Below are 23,389 nucleotides of genomic sequence, written 5' to 3' on the forward strand. Positions count from 1 at the left end.
CCAAATATAACTGCATCTTCACTCTTAGCCCTGCTAACTTCGAAGATGTTAAAGGCCTTCCCCTTGTTCACCACCAACTCATTGACTGGGATCATGAAGGACCTGCACAGTTTGACACATTCCAAAATGATGAAGCTTTTATTGACTATCTTGGCATACGAGATGATCTTCCCCCTGGGGACCATAAAGCGGGATACACTATAGAACTCAATAGTGTGGCATATTTTGGTGAGGATGTCGGACCTTCCAGTCGCAAAAATGTGAAAATAAGAACAAACCAAGGGTCTTATGGCGAAAACCACACTGTGGCGCTGTCTGACCCCAAAAAAGTAAAAAGAAAGGACGTATCTGAGGGCGAAAACCTCTTTGAGGCACCCGAAGATGGAAGGCTCGACATTCTCCCAACATCGTATGAGGAAAAGTCATCCATGTTGGTAGAGGAGACTATTAGAACAAACATTGGTATAGAAGAGGTTCCACAAAACATATTCCTGGCTCAATCGTTGACAGAGTCAGAGAGGTCAAAATTCATAAGTTTCTTCAAAGAACGACAAATCAACTTTGTATGGTCTTACGCTGATATGCCTGGATTAGATCCGGATTTGGTAATGCATCATTTGATAGTTAAACCGGGGGCAAAACCAGTGAAACAGAAATTAAGAAAGATGCATCCACAAGTCGCATTACTAGTCAAAGTAGAACTTGAGAAATTATTTGATGTCGGATTTATATGCCCAATTGATTATCCTGAATGGATCTCTAACTTAGTGCCTGTCAGTAAACCAGATCGCAACATCAGAAATTGTACAGATTTCAAAGACATCAACAAAGCTTGTCCAAAGGATGACTTCCCATTACCAAATATTGACTTGATTGTTGATCTCACAGCAGGTCATGAAATGTTATCATTGATGGATGGATTCTCTGGTTATAATCAAATAAAGATCGCGCCCAAGGATCAACATAAAACATCATTCACTTATCCTTGGGGAACTTTCTGCTGGAATGTCATGCCCTTCGGGCTAAAGAATGCAGGTGCTACATATTAAAGAGCCATGACTACTATCTTTCATGATCTCATGCACGTAACCATGGAAGATTATGTCGATGACCTCTTGGGCAAATTAATAGACAGAAATACACATTTGGACATACTTTCAGTCATCTTTGATCGGTTGGAAAAATACAAAGTAAGATTAAACCCCAAGAAATGTGTTTTTGGAGTAACCTCCAGGAAGCTCCTAGGATTCATTGTATCCAAAAGAGGAATCGAAGCTGATCCAGCAAAAGTCAAAGCCATCTTGGAGATGCAACCACCAAGAAATATCAATCAACTTTGATCTTTACAAGGCAGACTCCAGTCCATACGAAGATTCATAGCACAACTTGCAGATAAGTGTAATCCTTTTCAACACTTGCCACATAAAAATATCAAATTCAAATGGGATGATAATTGTCAACAGGCTTTCCAAACGCTCAAAGATTATCTTCTAAATCCACCAGTTCTAATGCCACCAGTTCCAGATCATCCTCTATTACTATACATATTAGCTACTCCAACGGCACTGGGGGCACTCTTAGCACAACAAATTGCTGAGGGCAAGGAAAAAGCAGTATACTATATCAGTCGCACATTGGTGGGATATGAGCTAAACTACACACCAATTGAGCGTGCATGTCTCGCCGTGGTCTTTGCTTCGCAGAAATTATGACATTACATGCTCACTCATAAGACTAAGTTGGTTGCAAGAATCGATCCGTTGAAATACCTTCTCAATAAAGCAACACTTACTGGGCGACTAGCCAAATGGGTAATGATATTGAGTGAATTCGACATCAAGTATGTGGATAGCAAAGCAATAAAAGGACAAACCATCGTAGATCAATTAGCAGATGCTCCGATGATAGATGATGTTCCTCTAAGTTCAGAATTTCCAGATGAATCCATTTTAACAATGTCACATGCAACGCCATGGCAACTGTACTTCGACGACTCATACACATAGCATGGGGCAGGAGATGGCATCCTCTTTATAACTCCTCAAGGGGATTCTATACCAAAATCATACCGCTTATCATTTCCTTGCACTAACAATATAGCAGAATATGAGGCATTAACGACAGGATTATGGATTATAGTTCAGTGGAAGATCCAGGAACTTCGTGTTTTTGGGGACTCTCAACTTGTCATCCATCAAGCAACTGATGATTACCAAACAAAAGATGAAAAATTAATGCCTTACAAAAAAATGGTGGATGACCTGAAACAACACTGCACCAAGATAGATTTTGAGCAGATACCAAGAGAGCAGAACCGTGCCACAGATGCCATGGCTACAATTGCTTCCCTGATCGATCTACCTCCAAATGAGACCCGTTATGAGTTCTTGGTGGATAACCTTTTGGTTCCTTCATACGAAATCATTCCTACTGAGATGATATGTGTTGTCAGTCTCGAGTCCCAGTTATATGGTTCCATTTTCACATACCTTCGTGACAATACCCTACCTCTTGATCTATCAAATAACCAATGTCGCACTTTCATTCGCCAATCCTCTCAATATGTCATTTTAGCTGATATCCTATACCGGAAAGGTCTAGATGGCACTCTTCTTAAATGTTTAGAAAGTGACGAAGCTCAGATTGTGTTACGTGAAGTACATGAAGGGATATGTGGTCGACATGCTAGTGGTCCTACCTTGGCAAAGAAACTCATCAGGACTGGATATTACTGGCCCAATATGGAAAAAGACTCATATCAGTTTGTCAAGAAATGTAAGCAATGTCAAATTCATGGGGACCTTATACATGCACCAGCACAAGAACTTCAACCAATTGCGTCTCCCTGGCCCTTTTGTTAGTGGGGACTCAATTTCATAAGCAAGCTTCACCCTCCTTCTTCCAATGGTCAAAAATTCATTATCACTTGCCATAGAGTATTTCACAAAATGGATTGAAGCCATGCCTCTCACACAAGTCACTGGAAAATAGATTGCCACGTTCATCCTCAACTATATCATTTGTCGATACGGTATTCCTATTTCTATTATCAGTGATAACGGGCGTCCCTTCAAAAATCAGGATGTTCGTGAACTCTGTGACCACTTCCATATTTCACATCGTTTCTCCACGTCATATTACCCCCAAGGTAATGGTCAAGCTGAGACGTCTAATAAAACAATCCTTAAAATCCTCAAAAAGATAGTCGACAACGCTGGCCGTAATTGGCATATCCAACTTAATCCTGCACTTTGGGCCTACTGCACAAGTGCCGCACACCTACAGGAGCTACACCCTATTCACTTGTTTACGACACTAAAGCCATCTTGCCTATTGAGGTTGAGCTACCCTCTTTACGAGTCTCTTTGCAAAACATCATCAGTGATGAAGACTATAAGGTCTCTCGCTTACAAGAACTGGAACTACTGGATGAACGAAGACAAACTACTTTTAATCATCTCAAGGCTTACCAACAATGAATGAGTCGCAACTACAATCACAAGGTCAAGCCTTGCATATTTGAGGCAGGTGATTTGGTTCTCAGAAAAAATCCCCAAAATTAGCAAGACAGAGAGAAGAAGGGTAAGTTTGAACCAAATTGGCTTGGTCCTTACATCATTACAGCAGCGTATGGATCTGGGGCATATCAGCTCTCAACTATAGAAGGTGAACCTTTGGAGGATCCTATCAATAGCATGCACCTTTGCAGGTTTTACACATAGCTCTTTGGAATATCCTAATTCAAAAAATACAAAAAAAATCAAAAATTTCAAAAATACAAAAAAATTATAAAACAAAAAAAATCGTTACTTGGTGAAAACCTGGCAAACAGGCACCTTGTGACACAAAAAACATTGAAAAATTGAAAAAACTAAAGAGAAATAATTTTGTTCAATGGTGAAAACCACTTCGGTGGCGCCCTAGGCAAGTACCATAGTGAAAACTGGGTCACTAGCACCATGTGTAGAGACATTGCTCCTCCCTCCTTCAGGATTCACTTTCATCACTTCACTTTGCACACACTCACAACTTATTCGTTCATAATAAACTTACCCATTCCCATCATGGCTTGTTATTGATCTACCCAAGATTGGTTAGCCATTCATAATAAACATTCATTTTCATCCCTTTCCATCCATAATAAATCAGCTCCTATCTGTGGCTAAGGCAAATCCTATGTCTAGTGATGGGTGTGGAACTGAGAACATCACATGTTTCGAGGAGTACAATTTCTTCCAGCTTCCTTCAGTCTATCCGCACACAATCCACAATAAAGCAACATCTGCATTGCCAATCTGCAATAAAGTTTCATCTTCTCTGCAATAAAGTATCAGTTTCATGGATTCAGTCAGTTTCAGATGAGACACAGCAGCAACAATGGGCTTCAACAAAATCAAATCTTTCAACAGACTCAGACAACATATGGTTCCATGCTATCTATCCTTTTTGTGAAAGTAAACATTATGACCACAATCAAAATAGACTTATACAAGTGATATGACCACAAGCAACCCTCCTCTCTCCAACTACCCCCCTCCTCCTCCATCGGCCTTTGCCCCCATCAGTTCCACCATCATCATCATCCCCACCACCATCTCCATCTAATGGCTCTCCCGTATCCATTAGGCATGGGAATGGATGCTTGGCCCAGTATGTTGTGTACTCGGCATCCATGCCAACATCCTCAATCTCTGGCCACATGTCCCAGGGTAGCAGCATCATCTCTACCAGCTGCGTAACAACCTAATCATATGATAATAGGGGTCCAAACTGCGCCTGATCTCTTACAGTCTGTGCATACATGCCTGAACCTCATGGCATCCGTTGAATCCTGCCAAACTGCCTGCCAACCCTATCCACTAGCTACCTCTCCAGCACATAGGGCATCCGCCCAATTAGGTACCTTCTCTGGAAGGTGTAGGGAAGCTCTATAGCATCGTCCTCCCACTGCTCACATCCCAGGTGTGGCCTCCATATGACCATGTCAATGTCATCTATCACCCACCGCCAATGCTCCAACCTGCCAATCCGTGGCTGCGATGTGATCATGTCGTACAAGTGAACAAAACTGCGTCCGTGACCTCTGCCTCTGAAGTGTATCGGTCTTGTCACTGGTAGATGCTCATAAGCCCACACCTGCAACAATGTCACCCTGTAGCCCAATCCCACTGATCCGTGGTATACAAACTGATGCAACTCATAGTACAGGTGTGCCAGCACACACGGTCCTCAAGCATATCTAGTGTGCTGTGTCACTAGTGTCTCCAGTGCACCTCCCCAGCCCATAGCCAACCCCCGTGTCGCTCTATCAAGACACATGAACCCATTGATTGCTCCTTCTATCACTGCTGGCAGCGCCAATCCTGTAGCAGTCATGGTGTCCCAAGCCACATGTCCAACCCTCATCTCCAGTCCTAGGTCTTGGAACACTCGTCTCAGGGCCTCCCTATCTCCATCTCGATCGTATGAGATCAGCTCCCCATCGATCGGTATCCTCAAGATCTTATATACATCCTCAAGGGTGACTGTCATCTCCCCCATCAGCAAATGAAATGTACATGTCTCGGAGTGCCATCTCTCCGCCAGTGTAGTCAACAGTCCCATGTTCGCCCGAAACTCAGGCACATACAACACATGTCTTAGACCCATAGCCTCGATTGAAACTTGATCCTCAGCTGTTAGCTCAGGTCACAATCTCTGAGTCGATGGGAATCTCTCCCGTGACTCCAGCATAGACAAATACTCCTGCAGTCAAGCAAATCAATCATGTCAGTCAGCATGGTATTCCCTGTTTATCACAAAATGCTACTTTTTATCTAAATGCATATGGTTATCTATCCTAGTGACACTCATTGTTCATCACAAAGTGTTGCTATCTATCCTAGTAGTACTCCCTGTTCATCACAAAGTACTACGTGTTTGGCACTCCTTATTCATCACAAAGTGTTACTCACATTTGCACTCACTGTTCATCACAAAGTGCTGCTCATATTTTAGTACTCTCTGTTCATCACAAAGTACTATATCTTGGTACTCACTGTTCATCACAAAGTGCCTTGATCTATTCTAGTCTTCCCTAGAGGACCTGCTTGAGTGTATCCTCTCAGCAACTTATCCAATCGATAGCATATGTTCATCACAGAACTGTCGATTTGACCTAGAAGACGCAAATTCACATTTTTTTGGACACAAACTCGCTTACCTGACATAAACACGCTTAAAGACTGCACATATGCGCCTGAAAAATGCAGACGTGCCTATGCTCTGCACAGACGCACCTGGGTGACATAGACGTGCCTTCTTGGCACAGACGCACCTAAACATCACAAACACGGCCGCATTTGGCACAGATGTGGTTTCCATCACAGACGCGCCTAACACAAACACAGATGCGCCTCGCAAGCATAGACGCGTCTAGCACCAACGCAGACGCGCCTGGATATTTTTGGATATTTTTTGGACCCTATTCTAAGCACATTTATTGCCCTATCTACCATGCATTAATGACAATAATAAATGCATCGAAGTACGACGAGGTTTGGTTGTACTTATCGACTCTCTTGCCTCTGCTGGCCTCTGAAATCGGCAAATGCGGTCGAATCTGTGAACGAAGGCCATCGCTGCTGATTGCTGCTGCTCTATTTTCGCTTTGCACTCTGCTCTTATGGATGTGTAGATGACAATGAGGATGTATTTTCCCCTGTGGTCTATCTTATAGACTACCCCTAGCCCTTGTTTCCCAAGTCAGTCTTCTTTATCCCGTGACTTTGTCACTTTATCCGGTTAGTCCATTCTAACCTTTCTTTCTTATCGAGAGATTGTCTGCGATCTTTGCAAACATTTTCATCCAATCTCTCGAGGGGGCATATCATTCCCATCTTGGGGCAACTCTGTATCAGTTCATCTTATCTTCTTTGAAACAACGCGACAAGCCGCATTGTCTCAAAGAGGGGCAAAATGTAGACACCCAAAATTGTCCAGTCTAATTAAATAAATATTTTATTTATTTAATTATCTAAGCTTAATTCTTCTATTAATTAAATAAATCTTTATTTATTTAATTAATTCATTTATCCTCTTCTAGCCTTATTTCTCATTTAAATAAATACATTTATTTATTTAAATTATCCTTTTCCTAAATTAAATAAATATCTTATTTATTTAATTGATCCCACTTCTTCTATTAATTAAATAAATCTTTATTTATTTAATTAATTCATTAACCTTTTCTACCCATGACACATGTCATTCATCTCTTAATTCATACACTACCTACCCCTTTCATTATTTTATTATTTCTTTTACCTACCCTCTAATCATAGCCGACCTCCTTTTACACCTCTTAATCTTATCCCTCCATTTCATATAGTGTCTTCTATATAAGGAGATGCTTCTTTCATTATCAAACCCTAATCATCTTTTATGCACTTGACTAAACTACGCTTTTGGCATATACGATCCTACTTGAAATGACATTCCGTTCTTTGTTGAGCTCTTGTGCACATAAAATATGAGAGCAAATATATCAAACAAGATCAATGGAGATAGGAAGAATGGAGATCCAAACCCTATTGGACATGTGATGGTATAATCTTTGTGATTTCATTTGATTTGCATTGTCTTAGGTAATCTTCATATGTTATGGTGGATCTTTGTTGTTGTCAGGCTAGGGTTTTGTGGTTGAATTCTATTTAGCTTTTTCAATATCGTTATTGTTGTTATCCATTTTCACCATATACAGTCACCACATATGGGAGTTGTTTTATTCAATTTCCTAGATTTACTTATATTAGAATTGGTGGCTTTGAAGATGAACCTTTCAGATTGCCCAGATATGCTCTCGATAATTAGGTACTTTTAGAAGTTAGCAGATAGTTAGCTCATGTGGATAAGAGATTAGGGATGAAAAGTGAGTCTGAAGCAATTTTCTTAGTTGAACTCGGACATTATAGTTGCCAAACTGTTTCTGATGCATTGAACTTAGAATTGGAGCTCAGGAACATGAATTTGCCATCATATGTTGCTCGACAGGGGTTCGACAACAAAGAATATGCAGTGAAGCACCTGAATGTTGATGTGAACTTTTCACATATACCCCAGTTAGAAGACTATTGGGAAGATTGCTGTGATGAATTTGAAGTGCGGAGAAGATTATGGTCAAGGTTCACTTTATGGCAAATCATTACTTTGAAATTGCCAATGAACATTGCAGGAATATAAGAAGCGGAAGGTGAAGATATATTGGACTCGGAGTTCAATGAAAGAGTTCATGAGCAACCTATTCCTGAAATTGATTGGGATAGGAGAGAAGAAGAAAATATTCAGTCTAAAACCTTTAATGTAATAAGGAGAATGAAGAAATGGTTAAGAGATCGTAGGCCTGGAATAAGACTGACCACTACCTCAGTCGAGAAATTAGTTGAGCAATCTCATGCTGCTGTACCAATTTCTTATTCTAACATTACTGTTGATATTGCAGGTGTCACTGGTACTCAAGGTGAGAAGGTTCAAACTAGAAGACTTAAAGAACCACTGTTTGACCCCTCAATGGTTCAAGTCACCCGTTCCAGAAGTAAAAAGAAAGGTGCAGACATTACAGGAAAAGAAACTATCATAGTTCTTGATACTAAGGAGGCGCAAGTGATTATGGGTGAACCGGAAGCAAACATCCCTGCAGCTCAAGATGCAGGTAAAGAAAAGGAGCAACCCGGGGAAAGCCCCAACCAAGTGACTACTTTGGCTACCATAGATTCATCTAAATATCAAATGCCACCAAAAAAGATATCCTCAAACATTTCAAGGTGGTTGGGACCATCAATAAGTAAGAAACGCAACGTAGTCCCTATCAGTGTACCCATGGAGGATATGGTGAGTAAATACTTCAGAAAAACACCTAAGTCTAAAAAGCTAAAAGAAGAAGCTATGCTGGAGGTGGATGAGAATACAGGGCACTGGGTAGCTGAAGTGGCTAGGTTGATTTAAGACAAAGATCTAGAGAATGCAACTGAGCAGGATTTTGTTGTTGAAAAGCTTGATTTAGGAACTGCTTCAAGGGCTGCTGATGCAAAACACCTAGAATCCTCCGCTAAACGAATGTTGGCCAGAACATGGAAGGATGAGAAGGATAAACGGGAGTTGAAACAGACCGTTAAGTAGATGGCGGAGTACATTAATGCCATTCATCATCCCAATCCACAACCCCTATCACAGGCTCCTCAGAGTTTTGATCCTGAATCTCCCATGAACCAGAATTTGTTAGATAAGGTTCAGAGAAATCATGTGCTGGCAGAAATCTTTGAGGAGTGGCTTGAATTCATAATTCAGCAAGGAACAGAGTATATTGTTAATCTAGTCAAGGTGTATGAGGATGCTGTAACTATAACTCAAGAGCTTGAAACAAAAGTGTCGGCGTGGGAAAAGGAAAGGAAAAAATGGGCTGTAGTACTGATTCAAATGAAAGATGTACAGAAGTATGGTGTCATGAACTTCTTTACAGAAAAGGTAGTAAATAATTTGGATGACAAAGTACTGCATGTGGCCAAGGAAAACATTGAATGGAGAAATTCAATCATAAAACAAGGTCATAAAGAGTCCATTAAGTTGTTAAAAGAATTGAAAGAACTCATTGCCGTGATGCAGAAAGACTTGAAGTGCATCGATGTACAACTTCTGAAGGAAGATGGACAGACTATTGAGCAGGTAGTAGATATGGTGCAGAGTTTCAAAGGGAAAATAAACTCTGTTAAAGAATCAAAATCTTTCACCCGAGATGACTTCACCTGACTAGCTCGCATTGAATCCATGTTAGTTGTCTATTCCGATCACTTAGAAGTGCACAAAACTAAAGTCACACAAGTGGGTATGGATAAAGAAGTTTGGAAACAATGCATCCTGCACATTGGGCTCCCACATTACCAAGTTGTTCATAACTTCTCCGCAGCTCATATGGAGTGGCAAAATATACGTGGCACCACACACACCCCAGAGACAATTTAGGTCATTTTATGTTCTTTTCGTTATGGCTCTATTTACGGCTTGTAGCCGTTTAGTTAATTTTAGTTACAGGCAGTTGCCTCTTGAATTTTATAATTTTATTTTGTTTTAAAAAGGACAATTAAGCCTGGTGGCTATATATATTAGTAAGGATGTTTTTGTGTGATATAGAATTTTTGTGTTAAAAAAATGGGAGAAACAGACTGATCTCACTTGTAATTCCAGTGAAATACCCATCTTTGAGTGGAATGAAATATATGATACAACTTTAGAAACCTGTGTGTTTTGAATGCGTAAAATTTCTGTTGGAATGATTATGTGTTCATGTATCTGTTTCCTTTCTCTGATTTTTCATTTGAAGTTTGCGAATCAATTTGGTAAATGAAATTAGCTGAAAGCATTTGAATTTTCTGGTTCCCCTTGTCCTGTGAGACATGAGCGAGTATCAATCAGAGTTCAGATATTCTTTTTATCATCCTGTGAGTTAATTTCCATTTGAGATCAAATGTCTTATTATGAATTGCATTATCCATCGTTAAGCATTCACATTGTGTTGACTAGTGAATGTTGAAGCCTTTTGTTTGCTTTCTAGTTAAAAGTGAATCACATAATAAAAAAATTATTCAAAGTTCATTGAATATCATATAGGGAGCTGTACCTTAATATAGAGGGTAAAAACATGAATTATTTACCCAACTGCTGGTTCTCGTTGGTTTTCTATTTGGGCAACAGGAGTTTTTATTTATAAATTTTGAGAAATCCAATCCGTTAGCCAACAGATTTTTGGCGACTCCGCTGTGAAGTCAAATAACAAAATTAGTTTTATAGCCATAAGTTATTTTAAATTGGGTGTGAGCACGCTGGAGACCAAAAGATGTACTAGATCCCAAAGGCGAGAAGGGTTAGTTGATTCAGTTTTCAAAGAGTTGCAAAATCTAAATTCCTTCCCTTCCTTTACACCTCAAAGAAGGGCAAGAAGTAGGCCCCCAAGATCTCCTTCCGTTCCTTCCCAATCTTCTATTTTCCATTCCTTGACTTTACATGGTGTTGTCTTTCCCACTATGATTAATCCTACCCCTCTGAATATTATCCTTCCTATGGCTGCAAATAATCCCTGGGGTCCAGCAGTAGGACCACTTGCCCTTGGAGCAAATTTGAATTCTTTACCTAAAGGGGCTAGAGAACATTTACCTAAGTTTAATGGTGATGGGAAATTTATAGTTGATGAACATTTTAATGCTTTTAATGTTGCATGTGGCATGCTGGCGGTTCAGCATGAAGATGTAGCAATAAGGTTGTTTATTTAGACATTGACTGGAATAGCAGCTGACTGGTTTTACCATTTGCCAAATGGTGTAATAACAAACTGGCAGGATTTGAAAACTAGGTTCGAGGATAGGTTTAAAGTGGCAAAAGATGACCATTCTCTTTTAGCCCAATTAGCTCAACTGAAGAAGGAAATACCTGAATCCATGAGGGACTTTGTGGCAAGGTTTGTCAAGATTGTTCATAAGATTTCGGTTAATTAGAGACCTTCTGATGATAATTTTAAATGTTTCTTCATTAATGCAATGCTTGTAGAAATAAGTTTCTTTATTCATAGGCAAAGGGTCTAGGATTTAGCCACTGCCAAAACCACTGGAGTAGAATTAGAAGATGATTTGATCAATGTAGGCAAATGGAGAAGAGAAGTTCAAGCTACTAACTCACAACCATCAATTTCCACAACTCCCTCTGATCCCGTAATCCAAAGGTTGGTTAATGATGTGATCACTCTCAAGAGACAACTCCCCAAGGCTAATACATCATATCCTCAACCTTATCAAGACATTCCAAGATGGCCTAATAGTTAGCCTGCCGGAACAAGAAATAAAGCTTTACAATTGCCCCCAACTCAGCAAAGACTAGCCATTGAAGCACCCCCTCCCAGGAGAAATATGTGCGTCTTTCATTTAACAGGATAATGCACTAAAGTTCAAGTTTGGGCAACTACTGGTTGGGTTGTTCTTCTATTTCTAAGGCTACTTCCCAGGAGTAGGAGATGTCCAGTGGTCTGCTGACCAACCGGTGACCAAGAAAATCAAGTAAAGCATTGAAGCAATTGGAACCGGTTACCCTAATGTTCTGAACAAGTATTTTGATGAGTTCAGATAGAAAATGAGCCAAATAATGAGAATATCTGGTGACATCATCATGAAATATGAGGACGATATCTGTTTCACCATCAAGGTGGATCAATGCATAATGGAGGCTGTTGAGCCTAGACAAGAATAAGTGGAGCCAATGGGCTATGAGGTGATGTATGATATGTTGGAAGGGTATGCCTCTACCCTTATTGCCTCACCTCTTGATCCTAAGGCAAAGAGGATTGGAACCTATCTAGAAAGGGTTACACCGATCGAGGAACCCTCTGCAAAGAAAGGAAAAGAACTTGCAGTGAAGAAGGCAAAGGCAGTGCCTGCAACATCAACACCGGTTATTATTGCAACTCCAAAAGTGACCAAGCGGTCACCAGCCAAGATGAAACTGGAAGTGGCACCGACTAAAGTGTTCGAGAGATAGAGGAAGACAAGGAATACCTCTCCAGACTCAGAAGAAACTGTGTCTGAGGAAAGGCCAAAGAAAACACGTCAAGCAAAGAGAAAGACAAAGAATGAACTGACATCATCTGCACCGGTAAATATAGATATTTCTTTGTATAAACCTTTGACACATTGTCAAAGAACAATAAAGAATATTAGGAGAAAAGTGCCACATGACTTAATTGAGTGTTTTGATGACTTTAATGATGATGAAAAGGAAGCGGTTGAAAAGGAAATAATTTAGTATTTATGTGTTAATGACCGGTCGCCCTCAGAGATTAAATCTCAGACACCAGATTCTTTATATATGTCATTAGATAATAGATGGCACATTGCCATAGAAAAGGAACAAGAAATTAGGGAGAAAGTGTTTGCACAATACTTTCCCGACCTATCAAATTCTGAATTATTTGATGTTATTGACCAAAATAAAGGACTCTTCTTCACTAGAAGAAGAAGACTCTGGTTGTTAGAAGGTAGAGTTGATGATGTTGAAAAAGACACTCATCACTATATGACAATTGCTGTCCAGTCTCACAAAGCGTCTAGCCAACCGACAAGCTGAAAAAGAATCGGTTATATCCAAATCGGATGAAGTATTTGATGATGAAGGAAATCCGGTTGTTGAACTGATCGACACCATTGATGTATATGCTCTTGACGTAGAGGATGTTACTCAGGAAACACCATCTGAGGCAACAAGACATGAGCAATAGGCTAAATAGGTTGATAAGCAAGCCAGGGACAGACAGGAAGTGGCAAAGGAAGAGGTCGAGCAGAGGAAAAAGGATGAAGAAGAGAAGCGAAAAAAGGAAGAAGAAGAGAAGAAGAAAAAAGATGAAGAGGAGAAAAAGAAGAAAGATGAAGAGGAGAAGAAGAAAAAGGATGAAGAAGAGAAGCAGAAAAAGGAAGAAGAAGAGAAGAAGAGAAATGATGAAGAGGAGAAGAAGAAGAAAGATGAAGAGGAGAAGAAGAAGAAGGATGAAGAAGAGAAAAAGAAGCAAGAAGATGAAATGAAGAAAAAGGAAGAGGAAGATAAGGAACAGGAGAAAAAGAAGGAAGCAAAGAGGAAGAAGAAGGCTGAGGAAGACAAGGAAGTGGAGAAGAGGAGAGAAGCAGAAAAGAAAAAAGCGAAAGAGGACAAGGCAAGAGAAGCAGGGAAGAGCACCAAGATGGAAACTCCGAAGGCAACTGAGAGTCAAGCCAAACCGACTGATCTCACCAGTCCTATCGATCTCCAGTCTGCAAGTGAAACAAAGCTAATGCAGAGCATCAAGGTTGCTCAAGAGTGCCTTGAAATTATTTGAAGGAAGAAGGAGCAGGATGTAATTGAAGTAGCTATGGACACTCTTACCAGTTTGATACCCGGTACAAATCTTCCCAACACCGATTCATCACTAGCTAAACTTAAGCTCCTATGCACAGTAGTGGATGATCAGGTGTAGAGCCTAGAAGAGGCAGCAGAGGGAAAATGTCAAAAAGGAGCATCAAAAAGCTCTCAATATAGCTCTGGTGAAGAAGTTGAATGAGCTCCGATCTGAACTGAAGAAAGAACAAAAGGATATAAGGGACACTCTGGATGAGGGGAATCTGCTACTCAGCAAGATCTGCCAAACCCATCTGTTCTATTATGATGTGCTAGCTCAGAAGAAAAAGCTTCAAATGGACTTGCAGTCCTACATGAGCACATTCAAGCCACCTTATGATTCCTTTACAACTTATGGGAAAACCATTCACCGGTTTCACATCTAGTCAGCAAAAATGGAGCAAGAGATCAACACCTGGTCTAGAGATTTGCAGGAGCTACAACTGGTTCTACTCCCACAATTGCAAATTCTTCAGAAGTGCTATCTGAACCTGGATGCCTTAATAGTTACACAGGAGATGAGCACAATTGATGCCATGGAAGAACAGGTCTCCCAGATGCAGATAGAAAAGGAAGTAGCCACCTCCCTACTTGAGTCCTGGTCTTTATCGATGAAACAATTCTTGCAGGATTTTAAATCTGTTTTTGACAAGTATTATTCCTTATTGTCATAAACTTTTTTTTAAAATAGGACTGTTCAACTCTACTTTGTCATTGTTGGCAAAGGGGGAGAAGAATTCTATTTGAGAAAAGTAGAAAAGTATCTGGTTATCAAAATTTTGATATATGCTCTGAATATCTCAATGTTTATGCTCTTTATGCAAAATTGTTATACATTGTATTGCCAAAGGGATAATGTATATGCTTAGGGGGAGCAATTTTGCTAATGACATGATTTTGTTGTAAAACACTTAGATGTCAAAATTTTATTTTCCTAAGTGTTGCCATCAATGCCAAAGGGGGAGATTGTCGGCATTTTTGATGTTTATGTTGTGATTGTCATTGATGGACACACACTTGCATTGAGATCCCCTTTATATGTATGAGTTAGAGCACAACCGGTATTTGTTCCAACCGGTATGTTGTATTATAGTCTTTAGACTATTGGTGTTTTGCAGAATGTATCTCCCGGTCTGAAGCGACATGTTGACCCCAAGTGGTTCGTAGATCCCAAGAGGTACGAGAGACTAAAGCGACATAACACATTTTTACCAGTCTTCATTTTTGTCAAACCGGCAACCAACATTTTGTATGAACCAGTAATACTATGTGATGAGTTACCAATTGACATTTTGTGATGAGTTACCATCCACCGATTATTTGATGGTGCCAACACCTAAACGGTGCCTTTTTGTGTCATGGTACCAAGTATGTCTAGGTTCATTGAACCTAGGAAATTGTTATGTAATCCTATTGGACCGACATGAAATCAGATTCCTTTATAAGGACATCATGTCTAGGGTTTTAGGTTGTTGATGTGGAAATAGCGAAAGTTTATGTTGTTGCTAGGGTTTAAGGTGATTGCGGAGTTGGAGAGAATATGAATGTGTAGAAGACTGAAGTAATGCTGGAGTGCATTAGGAATGAGCTACCAAGGATCTAACCAAGAAGTCTGTGCTACTAGCTAGATCAAACACTTGTTGATTACTCACATCTTTGACAAGTCTGTCTCCATTAACCGGGTAGGCCCAAAAGCCTTTTGTAAATCCTCTAGCAAGGTGGTTCACATCTGTGGATCTAAAATCCTCTAGCGAGGTAGTCTTTAATCAGACTTATTTCCTAACAGAGATTGAGATTCCTAACAGGATCTGTTCTGGTAAAGAACATTGTAAGACCTTAACTGGTCTGGTTCCTATTCTGCAGGTAGTTACTTGTGAGTTCCATCTCACCATGGTTCTTCCCATTTGGGGTTTCCACGTCAAAATCTCATGTGTTATGGTGTTTGTGCTTCTATGGGTGAATGCATTATTTGCTATTTGGTTTGCATGTGTGCTAACTGGTTTGTCTGCTAAACTGTTTTACAGGTTTACTGTCAGTCTTGTAAAGTGTTTAAGTGCAAAGTTTTTTGGCATACTAATTCACCCCCCACCCCTTAGTATTCATCATTTTTTCCCACTAGGTTTTCTCCCTTTCTCCGTTTGTGAGAGATTGCATTGCATAGTTTTTATTGCATTTGCATATTGTACATGGGTACCTATCATGGCCTAGTAGTCGGGACCCATCTTGCATTGTTGACTTGAGTCTTCATTCCCCTAAGTTGCACTTAAGGGGGGTTGTTGGTGTAAATAAATATTCATTATTGATATTATTACACTTTACTGAAGTTAACTTAGGATAATGCATTTCTTTGTAGTTTGGATTTGAGACACTTAGGGAAGTGTGCACATAGGGATAGAGCTTGTAGGAGAAATTCCACCTTTTGTGGTCTTGCTTTGTTGTTACACTCCACATTTGGTGGGTCATCTACCTCTTGTGGAATATTATATTATTTCTCCTACCTACCCCTAGTATTTCTTACCTACCCTTGTTTCTCATTGAGCCACATGTCATGTTTGTGTGCTCGTACATCCATATGGCCTTGCCTATATAAGAAGGCCTATATTCATTGTATTGGTGAATCTAGTTGATCATTTTCATATTGATGAGAATATAGTTTGTTCTTGTCATTATTTTGTCTCTATTTTAATACTTTTCATTGTGCCCTTGATCTTGGCAAAATCTCACAGTTATGAATACCTAAGAGTTCCATGAGAGAGAACCTAATAAAAAAGAAGTATAGTGGAGGTCTAGCTGGACATTTTGGCATTGATAAAACAGTTGCATTGGTGAGTGAGAAGTACTTTTGGCTCGATATCATAAGGATGTTAAGAGATATGTGTAGATTTGTAGAGTTTTTCAAGTTGCAAAAGGTAGTAGTTAGAATGTGGGATTGTATAAACCTTTGACTGTACTGGTAAGACCTTGGAAGGATATAAGCATGGATTTTGTACTGGGATTGCCTAAGACATCGAGAGGGAATGATTCTATATTTGTGGTAGTGGATAGATTTTCTAAGATGGCTCATTTCATACCTTGTAAGAAGACATCAGATGTATTGCATGTAACAAACCTATTTTTCAAGGAAGTGGTAAGATTGCATGGATTTCCTAAGAGCATAGTTTTAGACAGAGACACTAAGTTTGTTGGCTATTTTTGGAGCACTTTGGAAGAAGATGAAGACAAATTTGAAGTTCAGTTCTACTTTTCATCCATAGACTGATGGACAGACAAAATTAGTTAACCAAAGTTTGGGAAACTTGTTGAGATGTTTAGTGGGAGATGAAACCGGAAGTTGGGATTTGATCCTTGCACAAGCAGAGTTTGCCTATAACAATTCAGTGAATAGAAGTACCGGAAAAACACCTTTTGAGATTGTTATCGGAGTGCATCCTAGAGGAATAGCAAAATTGAGAGATATTGGCAGTGAAGACTGGAAGAGTTCAGAAGCAGAAGATTTTGCAGATCACATGGCAACATTGCATATTCAAGTTAAACAACATTTGGAAGACATGAACAACAAATATAAGGAGAAGGTAGATGAGAAGAGGAGACATAAGAAATTTGAAGTTGGTGATGAAGTGATGGTATACTTGAGAAAAGAGAGATTCCCAGTTGGAACTTATAGTAAGTTGCAGATGAAGAAGTTTGGACCCTATAAGATTTTGAGAAAGTTCAGTTCTGGAAATACATATGAAGTAGAGCTAGCAAATAGCCTAAGTATTTCACCTACATTCAACATTGCAGATCTTCATGAGTACCATGAACCAGAATTCAATAATGACAGTGTTGTAGACTTGGAGAAACAATTGCCCCAGAAGGAACCAAATCAGATGGAAGAGATTTTGGACAGTAGGATTGGGTGTAGTACCCGGAACAGTCAAAATACAGGCAACATGAAATAAAGTTAAAAGACAACGTAGAAGGAGACAACTTAGGGGAAAAAACAAAAATTAGAAAAAGACAAAATCAACGACCTCATTTAAAAGATTATTTAGTAAGAAGCACTTAAGTCAATTACAAAAGGCAATGATTAATGCATGGTTTAAATGAAACTTTTATGTTTTAATAAAAAGAACATAATAGGTTTCAAGGAGGAGATAAAAGTGATCTGTATATGAAGGCATAAAAGGAGATGAATGATGATTATGCAGAAATAGGAGGAGGATTATGGAGTATTGATGCTGGGATAAATAAAATTATCTTGCAGTTTTAGAGAGAAAGAGACTAAGTAGATATAGTACATATTAAAGAAGAGAATGTATGTAAGAAATAAACAAGTAATGAAGAGTAAACATTTGCAGACTGTAGCAAATTTCAAGTGAAGTTTGTGATCTTTTTGTGACTGATTTGTGATCAAGATAATAACAGACTTAAAAGGTGGTATTAAGAAATTCATGGTGAAAACGTTTTGTGGCAGACTTCTAGTCATTACATTAGATATAGAAAATCAAGTTGAGAGGAAGAATTATAAAATAAGTTGTTAAGAATAGGATCATCCATCATCCATTAAAAGGTGGAATTAGAATAAGGGGTTGGTGCCTCTAGTGGCTAACGCACTCACAAACAGAACGAGGGGTTGGTGCCTCTAGAGGGAAAGTGTCTCACAAACAGAATGAGGGGTTGGTGCCTCTAGAGGGAAAGTGTCTCACAAACAGAATGAGGGGTTGGTGCCTTGAGTGGGTTGATACTTACAAATTTGTAAAGAAGTTTTCTATATATATAAGGAAGCTATTTTACCATGGTTTTGTCTTGTAAGGGTCATGTGTTATACTTTTGTTATATGGTAGTTAAATTTTATGTGAATGTTTATATGAAATGAATATGCTTTGGGATTAATTATATGCTTTTGTTATTAAATTGAAAAAGTAAAAATTTGATGTTATACTTATTCACCCCCGTATAACCATGTTCTCAACACAAACTTAGTTTTAAAATACTTGTCTTTTTGTTTTCTTAACTTAGAGCATAAAGCATTTTCAACACATTTGCACTAAATTAGTTTTTCTAATACAAATCTATCTATTGTAGAAAACAATCTTAACACAACTAAAACGATGTTTATGTTGGTATTTTGATAATGTTTAAGTTGTGATTGTCATTGATGGACACACACTTATTTTATGTATGAGTTATTCTCCACCGGTAATATGTGTTGTGTTGTTCATACCGGTATTATATGCCATTGTATGTATAGTCTTTATTTGTTGAAGACTATCGGTGTTTTAAAAAAGAAGCTTACCAGTCGTAGTGGTGTGAAAACCTCAAGTGGTATGAAAACCTCAAGTAGAATGAAGACCCCTAGCGGCAATTAATCTTTTGATCAAAACATTATGTTCTAGTTTTCCAATCTTATTCATTAAATTGGTAATCGATATACTGTGCCAAACCGATATAATTGTAAAGTGTGATGAGTTATCATCCATTGACACTTTAGCGGTGTTTCTGTGCCATGTTACCAAATATGTCTAGATGCACTGTACCTTGGAAATTATAGTCTAATCTTATTTGATCGACATGAAATCAGATTCCTATATGAGGATATCATGTCTAGGGTTTTGAAAGATTGATGTGTGCAAGTATTGTAGAGAAGATTAGGTCTATGAGATATAGGTATCTCACTGCAGAGCTTGTGAGTGCAAAGGATAGAAGATTGAAGTAATGCTGTAATGCATTAACGAAGAACTGTCAAAGATCTAATCAAGAATTCTGTGCTATCTTATAGATCATTCACTTGTTGATTACTAATCTCTTCAACAAGTCTGAAACCCTTAACCGGGTAGGCCCAACCAAGCCTATTGTAAATCCTCTAACAAGGTGGCTCATAGTCATGGATCAAAAATAATTTAATAAGACTTATCTCCTAATAGAGATCTGGATTCCTAACAGGATCTATTCTAGTGAAGAACATTGTAAGGCCTTAACCGGTCTGACCTTAACCGGTCTGGTTACTATTCTACAAATAGTTGACTTGTGAGTTTTACTCACTGTGGTTTTTCCCATTTGGGTTTCCACGTCAAAATATCTTGTGTTATGGTGATTGTGCTTCTGTGGGTGAATGCTCTATTTTCTATTTGTCTTATTTATGTTTAGGCGTACTAATTCACCCCCCTCTTAGTATTCATCAATTGGCATCAGAGCCAACCTTTCTATAAGTCTAACCACTTGGAAGGAGATTTGGGGGAATACAACATGAGGGAACTCACTCACTACCTGACTGAGTCTGAGAGAGCCTATGATGAACTCAAAATCAAGTATAAAGCCTCTTTAACCAAGAGAAGAGAACTTGCTGAGCAATTGATGGAATTTACTAAAAACAACTCTTCTGATAAAGCAAACATGGAGGCCCTAGTCGGAGAAGTGGAGAAACTAAATGAATCCAAAACTAACCTAAGGAGGGAGTTGGAAGGACTGACTATTAGGATGAGTCGGGAGCTAGAAAATAGAAGAAAAGCTAAAATTTTAGTGAAGGACAAGGAGCGTGAGATCTCTAAGTTGAAACAAGAGATTGGTACCATCACCACTCATCTACAAGAGGGTAATGAAGAGAAAGAAGAAATACCAGTAGACCTCAATGCTGCTATCTCTCAAAATGAAACCTTGATGAAGACCAATGATGCTCTTTCCAAGGAACTTGCTGAATCAAAGGAGATACTTGCAAAGTTCAACCGGAGTGCTGCTAAACTGGAAAAAAAGCTGGAATTAGCGAAGCCATCAAAGGATACCACTGGACTTGGTTTCTCTGCATATGAGGAAGGTGAAACCTTTGGAGCCAAGAGTAATGTACCAAAAGAACAACCGATACTTAAGAACAACAACACGAGCAAAGGTAAGCCAAAGTTTAAACCTGTATGCTTCAACTGTCATAAGGAAGGACATACTGCCAATGTATTTAGGAGCAAGACTTACAATAATTTTCCATACATACTAAACAATGTGGCTAGAACTGGTAGATTTAATAGTCACTGTTATGCATGCAACAAGTTTGGGCATAGAGATTTTGAGTGCAGGTCGGTTATGAACAACTCTGGAAGTTATGCACCAAGATCTAAAGGAGTTGTCTCAGAACCTCCTATGAACCGGAACCCAAACCGGTACAAAACCTATGACCACTGGTCAAATGGTTATGGAGCGACAAACAGTTGGAGAGCAACCTATTTGATTAGTCACGGTAGCGGTCACACTATTGCAATATGCAGAAGGAAGAATGGAAATGTGAACACCGGACCATGGAGAACACCTGGTATGATATGATATCATTGCAACAAATCAAGACACACAGCCAGAGCATGTAGACTGAGAAAGAATCCATTAAGAGACATACCGGTCGACCCAGAAGGGAAGATTGATGTTGAAATTGTTCAGGCGGATATGGATAAAACTTGGAAAAATAAATCTGAAGAGAAGCCACAAGATGTACCAGTATCCACACCCAGTGTGGAGATTCCTAAACCGACAAATTGAGCTTCAAAAATCTTAGGGGGAACATATTGGTAACAATGTCTTGAACCCCTAGAGTATATCGATATAGTGCCTTTATCGGTATTGGTTACTTGTCTACCAATAGAAGAAACAAAGTGGTAAAAGGAAAAGTTAGGGTTTGTGCCCTAACAGTGATACATTTATTATGATAGGTAGGAGCATATTTAAAAGTGACTTTCATTGTCATTTTTACTTACCTATTTTCAAAGAAAATTTTTTCTAGCTTTAGCAGAGCAACATGAGTGATTCATCTTGCATTCGAAAGAATTCAAAAAGATTTCTTGCACAAGATTTTGCAGTCATTCAGAGTGGAGATGAGAGTGGTAAAACAAGCTTTTGGAGAAGTGTGTTGCGTTCAACATCGATGTACCCTAGTTCAAAATCGGCAAACCCTAGTTTGGAACAATAAGGTATTTTTTGTCGAATCACTCTTATCATTTGGAATTATCTTGATATGGCTTCTACACCTAAAATCCCTTCTAGTTCTATCGAACTTGAGGAATCATCTGAGTTTCTTAGGAGGAAGGTGAAGTACAATGCCCTATCTCAAATTCCCACCAGAGTCATTGTTGAAGGGGATGTTTCAGGATATATTGATTGCAAAATAGAAGACCTAGGGTCTCTAGTGATTCAATCCCAGTTGAGTCTATTTTGTGGAAATGATAAGAAGATTAAACCCGAGTACAACATAATCGAGAAGAAGAAACTTCACAATGCAGTATATTTTCTCGAGGAATTTACAAATGAACACATTAGGATTATTCTAAGTAGGGTTCATGGTGATAAGATGTACCTTGAGAGAACCCATGATATTACACTAGAGGCAATTCATGCTGTGACCAGTTTCTACAATATTGGGGAAGTCCCCGTTCTTCGCAAGATCACCAAAACCAAAGTGATAGAGCTCACCGGTTTTGTGAACGACCAATGGGAAATGACTGTAAACACCATAAAAGATGACTTGGTGAAATATGCATGCATGGTAATCGGGTATAGAGTATTCTATGCTAGCAAAATGAATTTCGTTCCTACAACTGCGATGCATGCCGCTTATAGGATGGTCAAGGAGAATGCAGAATGTGACTTATGTACCTGCATGCAAAAACAACTCATGGAGAACTTGAAGTCAATCAAAGTGGACAAAAATATGAGGTTTAAGTTTGGTCAATTGCTTGTTGGTTTGTTTTTCTATTTTCAAGGATATTTTCCAGGAGTTGGTGATGTTCAATGGTCGAGTGACCTACCGGTTTCTAGAAAAATAAAGGAGAGTCTGCAAGTAGTGGGAACTGCGTATCCGAAAACTCTGAATAGGTATTTTGATGAGTTCAGACTAAAGATGAAACAGAGAATGAGAATATCAGATGATCTAGTTAAAAAATATGAAGATGATATCTATTTCACAATCATGATAGATCATTGCATAATGCAAGCGGTCGAGCCCAGAGAAGATGAAGTCGAGTTGATGGGCTATGAAGTTGTAAATGATATACTCACAGGGTATGCCTCTACCCTACTTGCTTCACCAATGGTTCCAAAGAAGAAGAGGACTGGTACTTACTCTGAGAGGATGAAATGTATTGAAGTACTGAAGCAGAAAAAGAGTAAAGCAGTGCCATCGACATCGACACCGGTTACATCTGCTGCCAGTCCAAGAGTGACCAAGAGGTCACCAGCCAAAAAGAAACCGGAGGCTATTTCACCAAAGGTATTCGAAAGGAAGAGAAAAACCAGGAATAATTCACCAGATTCAGAAGACACTGAACCGAAGGTAGAAATGAAGAAGACAAGGCAATCAAGCAAGAAGGCAAAGTCCACCAATAATGTACTAGCAACCTCTGCACTCATAAATATACATTTTTCTTCTTACCAGCTTATGACACATTTTCAAAGAATTATGAAGAATGTTAAAAGGAAAGTACTTAATGATCTA

The sequence above is a fragment of the Cryptomeria japonica genome, chromosome 3, assembly GCF_030272615.1.
Source record: "Cryptomeria japonica chromosome 3, Sugi_1.0, whole genome shotgun sequence".
In the NCBI taxonomy this organism is placed as follows: domain Eukaryota; kingdom Viridiplantae; phylum Streptophyta; class Pinopsida; order Cupressales; family Cupressaceae; genus Cryptomeria; species Cryptomeria japonica.